The sequence below is a fragment of the Cervus canadensis genome, chromosome 14, assembly GCF_019320065.1.
Source record: "Cervus canadensis isolate Bull #8, Minnesota chromosome 14, ASM1932006v1, whole genome shotgun sequence".
Taxonomy (NCBI): domain Eukaryota; kingdom Metazoa; phylum Chordata; class Mammalia; order Artiodactyla; family Cervidae; genus Cervus; species Cervus canadensis.
The window spans coordinates 74,306,976-74,322,803 of NC_057399.1; positions in this window are offsets into that span (position 1 = coordinate 74,306,976).

Consider the following 15,828-nt stretch of genomic DNA (forward strand, 5'->3'; position numbering starts at 1 on the left):
TTCGTATTTTTCACACTTTTCATGCTGTTCATAGTTTTCAAACCTTTTCATGTTCCTCGGATTTTTCACACCTTGTCATGCTCTTCGAAGATTTCACACCTTTTCCTGCTCTTCGAATTCTTCACACCTTTTCATTCTCCCCGTATGTTTCAGACCTTTTCACGCTCCTCGTATTTTTCAGACCTCTTCACGCTCTTCATATTTTTCACACCTTTTCACTCTCTTCATATTTTTGACACCTTTTCACGCTTCTCTTATTTTTCACACATTTCTCTGCTCCGAACATTTTTCACACCTTTTCCTGCTCTTCGATTTTTTCACACTTATTAATGCTCCTCGTATTTTTCACACCTTTTCCTGCTCTTCGTATTTTTCACACCTTTTCATGCTCCTTGTATTTTTCACACCTTTTCCTGCCCTTCGTATTTTTCACACCTTTTCCTCTTCCTCGTATTTTTCACACCTTTTCCTGCTCTTCGTATTTTTCACACCTTTTCATGCTTCTCATATTTTTCACACCTTTTCTTGCTCCTCGTATTTTTCACACCTTTTCCTGCTCCTCGAACTTCTTAGACATTTTCCTGCTTTTCGAATTTTTCACACCTTTTCACACGCTTCATATTTTTGACACCTCTTCATGCTCCTCGTGCATTTCAAACCTTTTCATGCTCCTCATATTTTTCACACCTTTTCATGCTCCTAGTATTTTTCATACCTTTTCATGCTCTTCATATTTTTCACACCTTTTCATGCAGTTCATATTTTTCACACCTTTTGCTGCTCTTCGAATTTTTCAACCTTTTCATGCTCCTCGTATTTTTCAGACCTTTTCTTGCTCCACGTATATTTCACACCTTTTCACGCCCTTCATATTTTTCACACTTTTTCATGCAGTTCATATTTTTCACACCTTTTCCTGCTCTTCCATTTTTTCACACCTTTACATGCTACTCGTATTTTTCGCACCTTTTCCTGCTCTTCGTATTTTTCACACCTTTTCATGATCCTCGTATTATTCAGACCTTTTTATGTTCCTCGTATTTTTCCGACCTTTTCAAGCTCCTTGTGTTTTTCAGACCTTTTCACACTCTTCATATTTTTCACACTTTTTCACGCTCTTCATATTTTTGACACCCTTTCATGCTCCTGATGCTTTCCACACCTTTTCCTGCTCTTCGAATTTTTCACATCTTTTTATGTTCCTCGTTTTTTCACACTTTTTCCTGCTCCTCGTATTTTTCAGACCTTTTCATGCTCTTTGAATTTTTCACACCTTTTCCTGCTCTTCATATTTTTCACACCATTTCACGCTCTTCGTATTTTTGACATCTTTTCACACTCCTCATATTTTTCACACCTTTTCGGCTCCTTGTATTTTTTACACCATTTCCTGCTCCTCATATTTTTGACACCTTTTCATCCTCCTCGTATACTTGACACCTTTTCATGCTCCTCGTATTTTTCACACCTTTTCCGGCTCCACGTATTTTCACATCTTTTCATGCTCCTCGTATGTTTCACAACTTTTCATTCTCCTCGTATTTTTCAGACCTTTTCATGCTCCTCGTATTTTTCACACCTTTTCATGATGTTCATATTTTTCACAACTTTTCCTGATCTTTGAATTTTTTACACCATTTTGTGCTCCTCGTATTTTCCATAACTTTTCCTGCTCTTCGAATTTTTCACACCTTCTCATGCTCCTCGAGTTTTTCACACCTTTTCATGCTCCTCGTATTTTTCACACCTTTTCATGCTGCTCATAGTTTTCAAACCTTTTCATGCTCCTCGGATTTTTCACACCTTGTCATGCTCTTCGAATATTTCACACCTTTTCATGCTCCTGTATTTTTCTCACCTATTCATGCTCTTCGTATTTTTCACACTTTTCTTGTTCTTCGAATTCTTCACACCTTTTCATTCTCCCCGTATTTTTCAGACCTTTTCTCGCTCCTCGTATTTTTCAGACCTCTTCACGCTCTTCATATTTTTCACACCTTTTCACGCTCTTCATATTTTTGACACCTTTTCACGCTTCTCTTATTTTTTACACATTTCTCTGCTCCGAACATTTTTCACACCTTTTCCTGCTCTTCATTTTTTCACACTTTTTCATGCTCCTCGTATTTTTCACACCTTTTCCTGCTCTTTGTATTTTTCACACCTTTTCATGCTCCTTATATTTTTCACACCTTTTCCTGCCCTTCGTATTTTTCACACCTTTTCCTCTTCCTCGTATTTTTCACACCTTTTCATGCTTCTCATATTTTTCACACCTTTTCCTGCTCCTCGTATTTTTCACACCTTTTCCTGCTCCTCGAACTTCTTAGACATTTTCCTGCTTTTCGAATTTTTCACACCTTTTCACACGCTTCATATTTTTGACACCTCTTCATGCTCCTCGTGCATTTCAAACCTTTTCATGCTCCTCATATTTTTCACACCTTTTCATGCTCCTAGTATTTTTCATACCTTTTGCTGCTCTTCATATTTTTCACACCTTTTCATGCAGTTCATATTTTCCCACCTTTTGCTGCTCTTCGAATTTTTCACACCTTTTCATGCTCCTCGTATTTTTCAGACCTTTTCTTGCTCCACGTATATTTCACACCTTTTCACGCCCTTCATATTTTTCACACTTTTTCATGCAGTTCATATTTTTCACACCTTTTCCTGCTCTTCCATTTTTTCACACCTTTTCATGCTACTCGTATTTTTCGCACCTTTTCCTGCTCTTCGTATTTTTTCACACCTTTTCATGATCCTCGTATTATTCAGTCCTATTTATGTTCCTCGTATTTTTCCGACCTTTTCAAGCTCCTCGTATTTTTCAGACCTTTTCACACTCTTCATATTTTTCACACCTTTTCACGCTCTTCGTATTTTTGACACCTTTTCATGCTCCTGATACTTTACACACCTTTTCCTGCTCTTCGAATTTTTCACATCTTTTTATGTTCCTCGTATTTTTCACACTTTTTCCTGCTCCTCGTATTTTTCAGACCTTTTCATGCTGTTTGAATTTTTCACACCTTTTCCTGCTCTTCATATTTTTCACACCATTTCACGCTCTTCGTATTTTTGACATCTTTTCACACTCCTCATATTTTTCACACTTTTTCTGCTCCTTGTATTTTTTACACCATTTCCTGCTCCAAATATTTCTGACACCTTTTCATCCTCCTCGTATACTTGACACCTTTTCATGCTCCTCGTAATTTTCACACCTTTTCCGGCTCCACGTATTTTCACATCTTTTCATGCTCCTCGTATGTTTCACAACTTTTCATGCTCCTCGTATTTTTCAGACCTTTTCATGCTCCTCGTATTTTTCACACCTTTTCATGATGTTCATTTTTTTCACAACTTTTCCTGATCTTTGAATTTTTTACACCGTTTTGTGCTCCTCATATTTTCCATAACTTTTCCTGCTCTTCGAATTTTTCACACCTTCTCATGCTCCTCGAGTTTTTCACACCTTTTCATGCTCCTCGTATTTTTCACACCTTTTCATGCTGTTCATAGTTTTCAAACCTTTTCATGCTCCTCGGATTTTTCACACCTTGTCATGCTCTTCGAATATTTCACACCTTGTCATGCTCTTCGAATATTTCACACCTTTTCATGCTCCTGTATTTTTCTCACCTATTCATGCTCTTCGTATTTTTCACACTTTTCTTGGTCTTCGAATTCTTCACACCTTTTCATTCTCCCCGTATTTTTCAGACCTTTTCTCGCTCCTCGTATTTTTCAGACCTCTTCACGATCTTCATATTTTTCACACCTTTTCAAGCTCTTCATATTTTTGACACCTTTTCACGCTTCTCTTATTTTTCACACATTTCTCTGCTCCAAACATTTTTCACACCTTTTCCTGCTCTTCGATTTTTTCACACTTTTTCATGCTCCTCGTATTTTCACACCTTTTCATGCTTCTCATATTTTTCACACCTTTTCCTGCTCCTCGTATTTTTCACACCTTTTCCTGCTCTTCGAACTTCTTAGACATTTTCCTGCTTTTCGAATTTTTCACACCTTTTCACACGCTTCATATTTTTGACACCTCTTCATGCTCCTCGTGCATTTCACACCTTTTCGTGCTCCTCATATTTTTCACACCTTTTCATGCTCCTAGTATTTTTCATACCTTTTCATGCTCTTCATATTTTTCACACCTTTTCATGCAGTTCATATTTTTCACACCTTTTGCTGCTCTTCGAATTTTTCACACCTTTTCATGCTCCTCGTATTTTTCAGACCTTTTCTTGCTCCACGTATATTTCACACCTTTTCACGCCCTTCATATTTTTCACACTTTTTCATGCAGTTCATAATTTTCACACCTTTTCCTGCTCTTCCATTTTTTCACACCTTTTCATGCTACTCGTATTTTTCGCACCTTTTCCTGCTCTTCGTATTTTTCACACCTTTTCATGATCCTCGTATTATTCAGACCTTTTTATGTTCCTCGTATTTTTCCGACCTTTTCAAGCTCCTCGTATTTTTCAGACCTTTTCACACTCTTCATATTTTTCACACCTTTTCACGAATTTCGTATTTTTGACACCTTTTCATGCTCCTGATACTTTCCACACCTTTTCCTGCTCTTCGGATTTTTCACATCTTTTTATGTTCCGCGTATTTTTCACACTTTTTCCTGCTCCTCGTATTTTTCAGACCTTTTCATGCTCTTTGAATTTTTCATACCTTTTCCTGCTCTTCATATTTTTCACACCATTTCACGCTCTTTGTATTTTTGAGATCTTTTCACACTCCTCATATTTTTCACACTTTTTCTGCTCCTTGTATTTTTACACCATTTCCTGCTCCAAATATTTCTGACACCTTTTCATCCTCCTCGTATACTTGACACCTTTTCATGCTCCTCGTATTTTTCACACCTTGTCATGCCTCTCGTATTTTTGATGCCTTTTCCTTCTCCTCGTAATTTTCACACCTTTTTCTGCTCTTCGATTTCTTCACACCTTTTCATGCGCCTCGTTTTTTTTACAACTTTTCCTCATCTTCAATTTTTTCACATCTTTTCCTGCTCCTCGTATTTTTCACACCTTTTCCTGCTCTTCATATTTTTCACCCCTTTTCCTGCTCTTGGGTTTTTTCATAACTTTTTATGCTCCTCGTATTTTTCACACCTTTTCTTGCTCCTCATATTTTTCACTCCTTGTCATGCTCCTCGTATTTTTCACTCCTTTTCATGCTCCTCGTATTTTTCACACCTTTTCATGCTCCTCGTATTTTTCACACCTTTTCATGCTGCTCGTCTTTTGATTTTTTTTTTGCTCTTCGCATTTGTCATACCTTTTCATGCTCCTCGCATTTTTCACACCTTTTCATGCTGCTCGTCTTTTGATTTTTTTTTCTCCTCGCATTTTTCACACCTTTTCAGGCTCCTCGCATTTTTCACACCTGTTCATGCTGCTAGATTTTGTTTTGTTTTTTTTTTTGCTCCTCGCATTTTTCACCCCTTTTCATGTTCCTCGTATTTTTCACACCTTTTCATGTTCCTCGAATTTTTCACACCTTTTCATGCTCCTCGCTTTTTTCACAACATTTTATGCTCCTGGTTTTTTTTTTGCTCCTCCCAATTTGCACAGCTTTTCATGCTCATCGTAATTTTCACACCTTTTCATGCTCCTCGCATTTTTCACACCTTTTCATGCTCCTCGAATTTTGACACCTTTTCATGCTCCTCGAAATTTTCACACCTTTTCATGCTCCTCGTATTTTTCACACCTTTTCATGTTCCTCAAATTTTTCACACCTATTCATGCTCCTCTCATTTTTCACACCTTTTCATGGTCCTCACCTTTTTCACATCTATTCATGCTCCTCGCATTTTTGACACCTTTTCATGGTCCTCACCTTTTTCACACCTTTTCATGCTTCTCGCAATTTTCACACCTTTTCATGCTCCTCGCATTTTTCACAACTTTTCATGCTTCTCGCAATTTTCACACCTTTTCATGCTCCTCGCATTTTTCACACCTTTTCATGGTCCTCACCTTTTTCACACCTCTTCATGCTTCTCGAATTTTTCACACCTTTCATGCTCCTCGAAATTTTTACACATTTTTATGCTCCTCATATTTTTCACACCTTTTCATGCTCCTCGCATTTTTGACACCTTTTCATGCTCCTCGAAATTTTCACCGTTTCATGCTCCTCATATTTTTCTACTTTTCATGTTCCTCCCATTTTTCACACCTTTTTATGCTCCCCAGATTTTTCACACCTTTTCATGCTCTCGTGATTTTCACACCTTTTCTTGTTCCTCTCATTTTTCATTCCTTTTCATGCTCCTCGTATTTTTCACAGCTTCTCATCCTCCTCTTCATTTTTTTTTGCTCCTCACATTTTGCACAGCTTTTCATGCTCCCCGCATTTTTCACACCTTTTCATGCTCTTCGATTTTTTGAAAACTTTACATGCTCATTGAAATTTTCAAAGCTTTTCATGCCCCTCGTATTTTTCATACCTTTCCAGGCTCCTCGTCTTTTTTTTTTTTTTGCTCCTCGCATTTTTCACAGCTTTTCATGCTCCTCGTATTTTTCACACCTTTCCATGCTCTTCTCATTTTTCATACCTTTCCGTGCTCCTCGAATTTTTCACTCCTTTCCATGCTCCTCGCACTTTTCACACCTTTTCATACTCCTTGCATTTTTCACACGTTTTCAAGCTCTTCGCATTTTTCACACCTTTTCAGACTCCTCGCAATTTTCACACCTTTTCTTGCTCCTCGCATTTTTCACACCTTTCCATGCTCCTCGCATTTTTCACACCTTTTCATGCTCCTCAAAATTTTCACGCCAGGAGCATGAAAAGTTGTGAAAAATGCGAGGAGCATGAAAAGGTGTGAAAAATGAGAAAAGCAAAAAAAATAGATGAGCATGAAAAGGTGTGAAAAATGTGAGGAGCATGAAAAGGTGTGAAAAAGGCGAGGAGCATGAAAATGTGTGAAAATTTCGAGGAGCATGAAAGGGTGTCAAAAATGCTAGGAGCATGAAATGTTGCGAAAAATACGAGGAACATGAATAGCTTTGAAAATTCGAGGAGCAAGAAAAAAAACAGAAAAATACGAGGAGCAAAAAAAAATAAAAAAACAGAAAAATACAAGGAGCAGAACAGTCGGGAAACTAAGAGGAGCATCAAAAATGTGATAATTGGAGGAGCAAGAAAAGTGTGAAAAATACCAGGAGCCGGAAAAGGGGAGAAAAATACGAGGAGCAAAAAAAAAAAAAAAAAAAAAAAAAAAAAAAAAAAAAAAAAAAAAAAAAAACAGAAAAATACGAGGATCAGAAAGTGAGGAAAATAAGAGGAGCATCAAAAGTGTCAAAATACGAGGAGCAAAAAAGTGTGATAAACACGAGGAGGAGAAAAAAGGGAGAAAAATACGAGGAGCAAAAAAAAAAAAAGACGAGGAAACTGAAAAGGAGTGAAAAATGCGAGGAGCAGGAAAAGGTGTGAAAAATTCGAGGAACATGAAAAGGTGTGAAAAATGCGAAGAGCAAAAAAAAAAAAAAGACGACGAGCATGAAAAGGTGTGAAAAATGCAACGAGCATGAAAAGGTGTGAAAAATGTAAGGAGCATGAAAAGGTGTGAAAAATGCGAGGAACAGCAAAAGGTGTGAAAAATATGAGGAGCATGAAAAGGTGTGAAAATTTCGTGGAGCATGAAAGGGTGTCAAATATTCTAGGAGCATGAAATGTTGTGAAAAATATGAGGAACATGAATAGCTTTGAAAAATGCAAGGAGCAAAATAAAAAAAAAAAAGACGAGTTCATTTTTTTCACACCTTTCAATGCTCCTCATATTTTGAAAGCTTTTCATTCTCCTCATATATTTCAGACCATTTCATGCTCCTCATATTTTTCAGAACTTTTCTTGCTCTTCATATTTTTCACACCATTTCATGCTCCGCATATTTTTCATACAGATTCATGCTCCTCTTATTTTTCACAACTTGTATGCTACTCATATTTTGACACCTTTTCATGCTCTTCATATTTTTGACACCTTTTCATGCTCCTCGTATTTTTCAGACCTTCTCATGCTCCTCGTATTTCTTAGACCATTTCATACTCCTTGTATTTTTCAGACCTTTGCATACTCCTCATATTTTTCGCCCCTTTTCTTGCTTTTCATATTTTTCACACCATTTCATGCTCCGCATATTTTTCATACAGTTTCATGCTCCTCATATTTTTCACACCTCTACATGCTTCTCATATTTTTGACACCTTTTCATACTCTTCATATTTTTCAGACCTTTTCATGCTCCTCGTATTTTTCAAACCTTTTTATGCTCCTCATATTTTTGAGATCTTTTCATGCTCATCGAATTTTTCAGAACTTTTCATGCTCCTCGTATTTTTCAGAGCTTTTCATGCTCCTCGTATTTTTCACAATTTTTCATGCTCTTCGTATTTTTCACACCTTTTCAAGCTCTTCGTTTTTTTCATACCTTTTGATGCTCATCTGGTTTTTCACACCTTTTCATGCTCTTCTTATTTTTCACATTTTTTCATCCTCTTCATATTTTTCACAACATTTCATGCTCCTCTTATTTTTCACAACTTTTCATGCTCCTCGTATTTTTCACAATTTTTCATGCTCTTCATACTTTTCACACTTTTTTAAGCTCTTCGTTTTTTTCATACCTTTTGATGCTCATCTGGTTTTTCACACCTTTTCATGTTCTTCATATTTTTCAGACTTTTTCACGCTCTTCACATTCCTCACACCTTTTCATGCCCTTCGTGTTTTTCACATATTTCATGCTCTTGATATTTTTCACACCTTTTCATGCTCTTCATATTTTTCAGACTTTTTCATGCTCTTGATATTTTTCACACCATTGCATGCCCTTCGTGTTTTTCACACATTTCATGCTCTTCATATTTTTTTACATCTTTCATGCACTTGATATTTTTCACACCTTTTCATGCTCTTCATATTTTTTATACAAATTCATGCTCCTCTTATTTTTCAACCTTTACATGCTACTCATATTTTTGACACCTTTTCATGCTCTTCATATTTTTGACACGTTTTCATGCTCACCATATTTTTGACACCTTTTCATGCTCTACATATATTTCACACCTTTTCATGCTCCTCATATTTTTCAGAGCTCTTCATGCTCCTCCTATTTTTCAGACCTTTAAATGCTCCTCTTAATTTTGAGATCTTTTCATGCTCCTCATTTTTTCACAATATTTCAAGCTCCTCGTATTTTTCACAGAGTTTCATGCTCCTCATATTTTTCATACCCTTTCATGCTCTTCATATTTTTCACACATTTTCATGCTCCTCGTATTTTACACACCTTTTCATGCTCCTCGTATATTTCACAGCTTTTCATGCTCCTCGTATTTTTAAGAGGTTTTCATACTCCTCATAATTTTCACACCTTTTCATGCTCTTCATATTTTTCAGACCGTTTCATGCTTTTTATATTTTTCACAGCTTTTCATGCTCTTCATGTTTTTCACACCTTTTCATGCTCCTAGTATTTTTCACACCTTTTCATGCTCCACATATTTTTCAGACCTTTTCATGCTCTTCGCATTTTTAAGACGTTTTCATACTCCTCATAATTTTCACTCCTTTTCATGCTCTTCATATTTTTCACACCGTTTCACGCTCGTCATATTTTTCATACAGATTCATGCTCCTCATATTTTTCACACCTTTAGATGCTCCTCATATTTTTGACACCTTTTCATGCTCTTCATATTTTTTACACCTTTTCATGCTCCTCATATTTTTCACACCTTTTCAAGGTCTTCATATTTTTCACACCGTTTCATGCTCCTCATATTTTTTATACAAATTCATGCTCCTCTTATTTTTCAAACTTTACATGCTACTCATATTTTTGACACGTTTTCATGCTCTACATATTTTTCAGAGCTTCTCATGCTCGTCGTATTTTTCAGACATCTTCATGCTCCTCGTATTTTTCAGACCTCTTCATGCTCCTCGTATTTTCACATCTTTACATGCTCTTCGTCTTTTTCACACCTTTTCAGGCTCGTCGTATTTTTCACAGCTTTTCATGCTCTTCATATTTTTGACACTTTTTCATGGTTTTCATATTTTTCAGACCTTTTCATGCTCTTGATATTTTTCACAGCTTTCCATGCTCTTTGTGTTTTCACTCCATTTCATGATCTCGTGTTTTTCAGAGTGTTTCATACTCCTCATATTTTTCACACCTTTTCATGCTCTTCATATTTTTCACACCATTTCATCCTCCTCTCATTTTTCATAGAGTTACATGCTCCTCATATTTTTCACACCTTTACATGCTTCTCATATTTTCGACAGCTTTTAATGCTCCTCATATTTTTGACACCTTATCATGCTTTTCATATATTTCAGACCTTTTCTTGCTCTTGATATTTTTCACAACTTTACATGCTCTTCGTATTTGTCACACCTTTTCAAGATCTTCGTATTTTTCACATCTTTTCATGCTCTTCATATTTTTGAGACGGTTTCATGCTCTTCATATTTTACACACCTTTTCATTCTCCTCATATTTTTGACATCTTTTCATGCTCCACATATTTTTCAGACCTTTTCATGCTCCTCGCATTTTTAAGATGTTTTAACACTCCTCATAATTTTCACTCCTTTTCATGCTCTTCATATTTTTCACACCGTTTCACACTTCTCATATTTTTCATACAGATTCATGCTCCTCATATTTTTCACACCTTTACATGCTCCTCATATTTTTGACACCTTTTCAAGCTCTTCATATTTTTCACACCGTTTCATGCTCCTCATATTTTTTTATACAATTTCATGCTCCTCTTATTTTTCAGCCTTTACATGCTACTCATATTTTTGACACCTTTTCATGCTCTTCGTATTTTTGACACCTTTTCATGCTCCTCATATTTTTGACACTTTTTCTTGCTCTACATATTTTTCAGACCTTTTCATGCTCTTCGTATTTTTCAGACGTCTTCGTGCTCCTCGTATTTTTCAGACCTTTTCATGCTCCTCGTATTTTTCACAAGTTTTCATGCTCTTCGTATTTGTCACACCTTTTCAAGCTCTTCGTATTTTTCACACCTTTTCATGCTCTTCGTGTTTTTCACACCTTTTCAGGCTCGTCGTATTTTTCAAACCTTTTCATGCTTTTCATATTTTTGACACCTTATCATGCTTTTCATATTTTTCAGACCTTTTCTTGCCCTTGATATTTTTCACAGCTTTCCATGCTCTTCGTGTTGTTCACTCCATTTCATGATCTCGTGTTTTTCAGAGTGTTTCATGCTCCTCGTATTTTTCACACCTCTTCATGCTCCTCATATTTTTCACTCCGTTTCATGTTCCTTGTATTTTTCACACCTTTTCATGCTCTTCATATTTTTCACGCTTTTTCAGGCTCTTCATATTTTTCAGACGTTTTCTAGCTCGTCATGTTTTTCAGACACTTTCATGCTCCTCCTATTTTGCAGACCTTTTCATGCTCTTCATATTTTTCAGACCTTTTCATGCTCCTTGTATTTTTCACACCTTTTCATGCTCCTCCGATTTTCACACCTTTTCATGCTCTTCATATTTTTCAGACCTTTTCATGCTCTTCATATTTTTCAGACCTTTTCATGCTCTTCGTATTCTTCACACCTTTTCATGCTCCTCGTATTTTTCACACCTTTTCATTCTCCTCGTATTTCTCAGATCATTTCATGCTCCTCGTAATTCTCAGACCTTTTCTAGCTCCTCATATTTTTCAGGCCTTTTCATGCTGCTTGTATTTTTCAGACCTTTTCATGCTCCTCGTATTTTTGAGACCTTTTCCTGCCCCTCGTTTTTTTCAGACCTTTTCATGCTCTTCATATTTTTTACACCTTTTCATGCTCTTCATATTTTTCACACCTTTTCAAGCTCTTCATATTTTTCACACCGTTTCATGCTCCTCATATTTTTTTATACAAATTCATGCTCCTCTTATTTTTCAACCTTTGCATGCTACTCATATTTTTGACACCTTTTCAGGCTCTTCGTATTTTTGACACCTTTTCATGCTCCTCATATTTTTGACACTTTTTCTTGCTCTACATATTTTTCAGACCTTTTCATGCTCGTCGTATTTTTCAGACGTCTTCGTGCTCCTCGTATTTTTCAGACCTTTTCATGCTCCTCGTATTTTTCACAACTTTACATGCTCTTCGTATTTGTCACATCTTTTCAAGCTCTTCGTATTTTTCACACCTTTTCATGCTCTTCGTGTTTTTCACACCTTTTCAGGCTCGTCGTATTTTTCAAACCTTTTCATGCTCTTCATATTTTTGACACCTTATCATGCTTTTCATATTTTTCAGACCTTTTCTTGCTCTTGATATTTTTCACAGCTTTCCATGCTCTTCGTGTTGTTCACTCCATTTCATGATCTCGTGTTTTTCAGAGTGTTTCATGCTCCTCGTATTTTTCACACCTCTTCATGCTCCTCATATTTTTCACTCCGTTTCATGTTCCTTGTATTTTTCACACCTTTTCATGCTCTTCATATTTTTCACACCTTTTCAGGCTCTTCATATTTTTCAGACGTTTTCTAGCTCCTCAGATTTTTCAGACCTTTTCATGCTCCTCGTATTTCTCAGACCTTTTCATGCTCCTCGTATTTTTCAGACTTTTTTTGCCACTCCTATTTTTCAGGCCTTTTCTTGCTCTTCATATTTTTCACACGTTTTCATGCTCTTGGTATTTTTCACACCTTTTCATGCTCCTCGTATTTTTCACACTTTTCCTGCTCCTTGCATTTTTCACAGCTTTTGATGCTCCTCATATTTTTCCTGCCTTTTCATTCTCCACGTATTTTTCACACCTTTTCATGCTCCTCGTATATTTCAGACCTTTTCTTGCTTTTCATATTTTTCACACTTTTACACTCTCTTTCTATTTTTGACACCTTTTCATGCTCCTCATATTTTTCACATCTTTTTCTACTCCTCGTATTTTTCACACCTTTTCCTGCTCTTCGATTTCTTCATACCTTTTCAGGCTTCTCGTATTATTCGCACCTTTCCTTGCTCTTCGTATTTTCCACACCTTTTCATGCTCCCCGTATTTTTCACACCTTTTCATGCTCTTCGTATTTTTCAGACCTTTTCATGCTCCTCGTATTTTTCACACCTTTTCCCGCTCCTCGTATTTTTCAACCTTTTCTCGCTCTTCATATTTTTGACACCATTTCATGCTCCTCGTATTTTTCACGCCATTTCCTGCTCCTCGTAAGTTTCATGCCTTTTCCTGCTCTTTGATTTTTTCACACCTTTCATGATCCTCGTATTTTTCGCACCTTTTCCTGCTCTTCGTATTTTTCACACCTTTTCATCCTCCTCGTATTTTTCACACCTTTTCATGCTCCTTGTATTTTTCAGAATTTTTCGTGCTTCTAATATTTTTCTACCTTTTCCTGCTCTTCGTGTTTTTCACACCTTGTCATGCTAATCATATTTTTCACACCTTTTCCTGCTGCTCGTATTTTTCACACCTTGTCATGCTCCTTGTATTTTTCAGACCTTTTCATGCTGCTCATATTTTTCACACCTTTTCACGCTCTCCATATTTTTGACACCATTTCATGCTCCTCGTATTTTTCACACCTTTTCCTGCTCCTCGTATTTTTCACATGTGATGCTCCTCGGATTTTTCACAGCTTGTCATGCTCTTCGAATATTTCACACCTTTTCATTCTTCTCGTATTTTACACACCTTTTCCTGCTCTTCGAATTTTTCACTCCTTTACATACTCTTCATATTTTTCACACCTTTTAGTGCTCCTTGTATTTTTCACACCTTGTAATGCTCCTCGCATTTTTCACACATTTCATGCTCCTCGTATATTTCGCACCTTATCCTGCTCTTCGTATTTATCACACATTTCATGCTGCTCGTATTTTTCCGACCTTTACCTGCTCTTCGTATTTTTCGGAACTTTTCACACTCTTCATATTTTTCACACCTTTTCACGCTCTTCGTATTTTTGACATCTTTTCACACTCCTTGCATTTTTCACACCTTTTCTGCTCCTTGTATTTTTCACACCTTTTCCTCCTCTTTGAATTGTTCACACCTTTTTATGCTCCTCGTATTTTTCACACCTTTTCCGGCTCCACGTATTTTCACATCTTTTCATGCTCCTCGTATGTTTCACAACTTTTCATGCTCCTCGTATTTTTCACACCTTTTCATGATGTTCATATTTTTCACAACTTTTCCTGATCTTTGAATTTTTTACACCATTTTGTGCTCCTCGTATTTTCCATAACTTTTCCTGCTCTTCGATTTTTCACACCTTCTCATGCTCCTCGAGTTTTTCACACCTTTTCATGCTCCTCGTATTTTTCACACCTTTTCATGCTGTTCATAGTTTTCAAACCTTTTCATGTTCCTCGGATTTTTCACACCTTGTCATGCTCTTCGAAGATTTCATACCTTTTCCTGCTCTTCGAATATTTCACACCTTTTCATGCTCCTGTATTTTTCTCACCTTTTCATGCTCTTCGTATTTTTCACACTTTTCATGCTGTTCATAGTTTTCAAACCTTTTCATGTTCCTCGGATTTTTCACACCTTGTCATGCTCTTCGAAGATTTCACACCTTTTCCTGCTCTTCGAATTCTTCACACCTTTTCATTCTCCCCGTATGTTTCAGACCTTTTCACGCTCCTCGTATTTTTCAGACCTCTTCACGCTCTTCATATTTTTCACACCTTTTCACTCTCTTCATATTTTTCACACCTTTTCACGCTTCTCTTATTTTTCACACATCTCCAACATCAATTTGCCTTCCCTTCCGATTATTTATGAATGCTCCTCGTATTTTCCACACTTCCGCCTTTCGTATTTTTTTCACACCTTTTCATCTTCCTTGGTATTTCACACCTTTTCCTCTTCCTTGTATTTTTCACACCTTTTCTCGCTTCTTCGTATTTTTCACATCCTTTTCATGCGTCTCATATTTTTTTGCTCCGCGATTTCACATGCTTTTCCTGGTCCTCGAACTTCTAGACATTTCCTGCTTTTCGAATTTCAACCTTTTCACAGCTTCTATTGTTTACACCTCTTCATGCTCCTCGGGGCAGTGTTTTTCAAACCTTTTTTATGATTTCAACCTTTTCATGCTTCCTAGTATTTTTCATACCTTTTCATGCTCTTCATATTTTTCACACCTTTTCATGCAGTTCATATTTTCATCACCTTTTGCTGCTCTTCGAATTTTTACACCTTGTTCATGCTCCTTCGTATTTTTCAGACCTTTTCTTGCTCCACGTATAATTCACACCTTTCACGCCCTTCATATTTTTTCACACTTTTTCATGGCAGTTCAATTTTCACACCTTTTCCTTGCTCTTCCATTTTTCACACCTTTACATGCTACTCGTATTTTTCGCACCTTTTCCTGCTCTTCGTATTTTTCACACCTTTTCATGCTCCTCGTATTATTCAGACCTTTTTATGTTCCTCGTATTTTTCCGACCTTTTCAAGCTCCTTGTGTTTTTCAGACCTTTTCACACTCTTCATATTTTTCACACTTTTTCACGCTCTTCATATTTTTGACACCCTTTCATGCTCCTGATGCTTTCCACACCTTTTCCTGCTCTTCGAATTTTTCACATCTTTTTATGTTCCTCGTTTTTTCACACTTTTTCCTGCTCCTCGTATTTTTCAGACCTTTTCATGCTCTTTGAATTTTTCACACCTTTTCCTGCTCTTCATATTTTTCACACCATTTCACGCTCTTCGTATTTTTGACATCTTTTCACACTCCTCATATTTTTCA